The sequence below is a fragment of the Chrysochloris asiatica genome, unplaced genomic scaffold (genome assembly GCF_000296735.1).
Source record: "Chrysochloris asiatica unplaced genomic scaffold, ChrAsi1.0 scaffold00001, whole genome shotgun sequence".
NCBI classification, from domain to species: Eukaryota; Metazoa; Chordata; class Mammalia; order Afrosoricida; family Chrysochloridae; genus Chrysochloris; species Chrysochloris asiatica.
The window spans coordinates 8,202,626-8,208,195 of NW_006408519.1; the positions used below are offsets into that span (position 1 = coordinate 8,202,626).

The 5,570-nt window shown below is 41.3% G+C and overlaps 1 pseudogene; it reads right to left on the reverse strand.

The window, feature by feature from the left end:
* Positions 1-1,960: 1,960 nt before the first annotated feature.
* The window catches only part of LOC102817672, a 107,068-nt pseudogene continuing 103,458 nt past the window's right edge, over positions 1,961-5,570 (reverse strand).

The window sequence follows — 5,570 nt, forward strand, 5'->3', positions numbered from 1 at the left end:
CATATTTTTGCTCAGAGAAATTTCTACTATATATTATTTTTTCCTCTGAGCTATTGTAAATAATAGTCAGAAGTTGTGGTGCCACTGGCTGGAATATTCATCAAATACTCATCTTGGGTAATTGAAAGGAAAAGATACTGTCTATATTGCAAATTTATTTTTGAAGAATTTTGATTTTTCCTGGTGGCCATAGTAATTACCTGAAATGAAATTAATCATTCATTTTCTTCTCTCTATCCAAACTGGACTTAGATAACATTACACTCCAGGCATTGTTATTTGTTAAGTGCCATCGGGCCAGTTCTGACTCATAGTGGCCCTGTATAGGGTGTCCAAGGAGTGGTTGGTGAGTTTAAACCTCCAACCTTGCAGTTCAAACCTACTTAGCAGTCAAGTGCTTATCCTACAGCAACACAGTTATATTTTCTTGTACTATTGAGTGCGGTTCTTAGTGGAATCTGACAGTTTGAAGAAGAAACACATAACTAAAAGAAGGTGAGACATACCCTTTATTGCAGTGAGTGTTCAGGCTCACTATTGAGACATAGCGTCCTCTCTCTTTAACTGGCTTAAACAAGCATGCTGTTTGTTTACAACATTACATCACTGGTTATATAAATATAAGCTGTCATGGCCCAGCTTACCAGGATCACTGACTCACTAGTCAGCCCTTCTGGAAGAAATAGGAGTGAGTATCAGACCAACACCATTTCCCCCACACTCCACCCCTTTCAGGGTTTCTTACCTTACAATCCATATGACATGAATCTTTCAAAAGTGTCTTTGTGCAAAGAGTGAGGAGCATTTTATCCAAAAACCACAACAGTATAAACTACAGCAACATACTAGGAAGAAACATGCAATCCCTATTATTATTGCCAAGTTTGCTCTCCTGCCACTAGCCAAGGATGTCCACCATTCCTATAGGGGTCACCTGTTAATTGTTCAATGGCTTCAGGTTCCTTCCGCAAGACCCCCCATGACTTGACTCATATTGTGGTGTTCCTCTGGAATTTACATACAGCATTCTAATCCAACCAGGCACAAACATTTCCTTGTGAGGTGGTTAGCATATCTAAAGCCATGTGATCCTGGAACACCACTTCCTCATCTGATACACTTCATTGTTCAAAAGAGAGAGAGCATGGTGGGTTTATTGAAAGCATGGGCAGTATGCAATGCTACGACATTGATCTCCAGTTGATTATCTATGCTAACATCTTGAGAGGAGAAAATCATTAGTGGGTAGACCCACCATTCCATTGGTTTTATGTTTGTGACATTCCTTGACCTCGGGAGTTATAAGGGTGCATCAGTGGCATGGGCCCTCACCACTACTTTCTCAACTCTTACTCACAGAGGAAAATTTTCAACTGTAGTCTTCAGCCACAGGCCCTGTAGGACATCCACTCCCAGGATGTACTCAAAGATGGAGGACACATACACCTTATAGGTATGAGGAGGCAATTGGCATATCCGCAAAGGCAAATCAACTACCTTCAGCCACACAGACTTCCCTCTGTATCCGTCTATCACAAAAGGAGGGCCAATGAACTTATCTGGATTACCATATGGGAGGGAACACTTGGCTCCTTTATATACCACAGCCAGGACCCTCTGCACATTAGGAGACCAGTGGATTGCCAATTCTACATGTAGCCTCCTGTCCTCACCTGTCTCCTGAAGACAGGTGCCTCAGCCCTCTCCCTATTTAAACTGGAAAAGGAACTGTATTGTTAGCTCCTGGTTTCCTGACTTCGTGTGGTCTTCTAATCTAACAGCTAGTGCACTTGTTAAAGTCAAAGGGTTCTGATGCCCTCTGCTTCTTCATTGAGGTGAACGACAGTTCCTGCTTTAATTATAGTCAGAACTCCAGCAGGTATGCATTCGGTTTTCCACCTGTTTTGTCCCAATCTATCCCAGCTGTTAACAGGTCCGCCCACATCTGAGTGTGGGTTACTTACACTGGCTTTCCTCCCTTCTTAGACAACTCTTTGCAGAATACTGCCCATTTTTCATTTGGTGTTCTATGCATCTCAGCCTCCCCAAGACTTGTCATTATTGTGGTTACTTCACTAATGGGCTCGTCTACATAGGGTGACAGAATGGCCACCAAAGAGCCAAGTAGGGAGGAAGGGGCATTTTGTAAAGTCTTGTCCTTCATGCTGGTGGTAAAACGTTCATTGTGTGGACCTCGAGCATTTAAATGAAACGTAGCCTGACGCTTGCCCAGCTCTTGGAGGACCTACATCAATTCCGTATATGACCGACACTTGCTGACAGTTTCTGGGGCATCACCCCCAGTAGCCCAAATGGTGTGATAGGAAGCTGTCACCCAGTCCAGCAAAGAGTGGGTTACATGCCCTCCTTGTACATACCTGTGGCTATTCTGCGATCTGCGTCATGCGGTGGGGTGGGAGGTGGTTTTCAATATAGCAGAAGCTCATTTCTCTATTTCCTGTTCAGTACACATAATACCGTATACACTCAAGTCCCACAGTATAACAGGCATGCAGCTAGAGACTCACTGGACTTCTGCCTAATCTATTTGACCAGATCCATGATATAGGTGCTATGTAGAGAATCCATTGCTTGCAGATGATCTGCTGGTCTGCCCCTCTGGGCCATTGTCTACTGAGTTTTCATCTACTATGTTACCACCAGTTAAGTCCTGAACTGAACCCTACCATCATCTTCCTCCCCAGAAGAGGCCACCACTTCTATCACACTGGGTTCCAGGCCCTGCTCCTTCTCCAATAGTCATTTCTTTTCTCCAGTGTTTGCACTTGCAAACTCAGCAACTCCAGCTGGCCATGGAGTTCCTGCTACCTTCAGTAGGGTGGTATCCATTTGAGCTCACAAGGCTGGAAGGAAAAATCAGCCCACTGCCCCTGCCGGGGTACAGGTCCCTTTTTCTCAAAAGCTTCCCCAACCATACAAAGAACTTTCTCTATCTGGGCGGGCATCCCATTCACCTCAGGCCATTCTTGAGGGGCTGCCCAAGCTGAAAGGAGGGAGGCCACTGGATGCCACATACTGGTGTTGGGTCACCTCTTTATTACACAGCCCCCATGAGCATACTAGGCTCTTCATACCCATTTGTAATGAATCCTGCCACTGACTACAGCACTTGTCATACTGCTGAGTGAGGTTCACAGAGTCATTATTGGAATCAGGCAATCCAAAGAAGAAAACACAGAGCCAATGGCAGGTGAGACATACCCTTGATTGCAGTGCAGTGTTCAGGCTCACTACCGAGAGAGATTCTCCCCTCTCTTTATGCTGGCTTAAGTAAAGGAAGCATGTTGCCAACATTACATCACTGGTTACAAAAGCATAAGCTGTCCTGGTTTCTACTGGGACTGCTGGCTCACTAGGGTGGCCTACCAGCGGGAACAGGTGAGAGAGAACCTGACCGACTCAAGTTTCCCCACATTTTTGTATACATTTTTTAAATCTTCTAACTTTTACACATATAATGAGAAGACCCACAAAATAAATGTCAATATTGGGCAAAGTATTTTCAGTTAGTAAAATAATTCATGCACAGTTTCATGTGAAGAGGTTTGGGATACCTGAAGCTTTGCACTATCATTTCCCTGCTAATATCAGGCAAATATTTTTTCCCCTCCAAGTTCCAGTAAACCGATAGGGTTACCACAAATACATTCAGTTCACAGTGCTATTTCAGAGAAGTTCAAGATAAGGTCACATCTGAAAAGTGAGCCCTCTCTGCATTCTGAAGAAAATGCCAGTTTGGAGTTTCCATACTTAAGACACCCACCCCACTCCCCAATAAAACATAGGTTATATGATTCTGAAGTCCTTAGTTAGAAAGTTTTGCCATTATGGCAGAAGAAAACTACAAGTTATTATAGCCCTTAAATGTGTACTTAGGGAGAATGGGGGTAACACATAATTTCAACTTATTTCTGGACTAAATTAATATGATTACATATTATTTCATACCACAAGAGTAAAATTATTCTCCTGTAGAAGGTGATTCCTCTCCTAAATGACCTGGAATGTTAGTAATTTTTCACAAGTATTTTCTATTTATGTGATGTTTAGGTGTATTTACAGATCTTTTAGGTAAACAATAAAATCACATCTATAGAGCTATCTAGAGTTAATGATAAGAATTGGGTAATTTGCAAGGTTACGTGCCAGTCTTTTCACTTGCCTGTTAATTTGAACCTGGGGGCGGGGGCAGTGTATAGGTTCTGGCAGTAGTTATCTGTCTACCCTGCTGACCTCCTATAGTGATATAATTGCGGACTTCTGTGAGGTTGCTAATTAGATCAGTTAAAATAGTTGACATTTAGAGTTGTTTATCAGGATTTCAAGGCTTGTTGTTGTTATTAAGTGCCATTGAGAGATGTTGAGACACATAGTGACTCTGTATAGGGTTTCTATGATGATGGGTTTGAATGACTGACCTTGCTGTTAGCAGTCCAGTGCACATCCTACAACACCACACCAGGAAATTGGACTTTTCTTCTTTTGCTTTTTTAAATTACCTGAGAATTCATGTATTAATTGTAGCCTGGAAACTAGTAAGACTAGAATATTTAAATATGGCTGCACTCTTGAGGGAAAAGAATGGATGTATGACCATCTTCAACAAAGGTTTAAGAACTAAGATACTTAATTGATGGTGAAGAATTTATTTTAGAGGGCATAGGGTGATGGCCTCAGGTCACTAGTCACCATCAATTTATAAACTACTCAAGATGAACTGGTATACTATCACTCAACAAAATAAAGATGAAATTAGTTTTAATTTTCATGGATCCCAGATTTCTGGGGTCCATGGAGTTGGGCTAACCCACCCAGGCCATTAACCTTTGGCATCCTTTTGAACCTTGAGCAAACTGATTTCCAAAAAGTCACATTTAAGTCAATCACAAATAGTGTTAATAATTAATAAAGACCATTTTGCCTCAGGCATTGTGTTCTTCTTTTTTTTTTTTTTTTTTAACTTTTTATTGTGAATTGAGTGAAGGTTTACAGAGTATATCATCAGTTTTCCATTCAACAAACCATACAATTTGCTTCACTTCATGGTTGCAATCCCTTCCATGTACCAACAGCTAACAGCAATTATCTCTATTCACTTAACTATTGCATCCCTCAGTGTCTCCTGATACCTTCATTTTTCCACTGCTAACCTCCTTCTTGTTGTATATTGCCTACCTTGTCACCCATGTTAACATGTATCTACCCTATAGACCATAGATAATTCTCCCTACTGCTCACCCCACAATAACCATCATAGACTGTTTATTTTATCAAGAACAATTTTAAAAAACATTTTACATTGGTCTCATACAATGTTTGTCCTTTTGTGATTGACAAATTTCACTCAGTATGTCCTCCAGGTTCAATCATGTTGTAGGGTGTTTCACAGATGCATTATTCTTCTTCAACATTTTGTAATATTCCATTGTGCAAATGTACCAAAGACTGTTTAACCATTCTTCTGTTGATGGGCATTTAGGCTGTCTCCATTATTCTGATATGTCTCTTTTAGCCAACATATTGAAGGATCCTGTTTTCTTATCCATTCT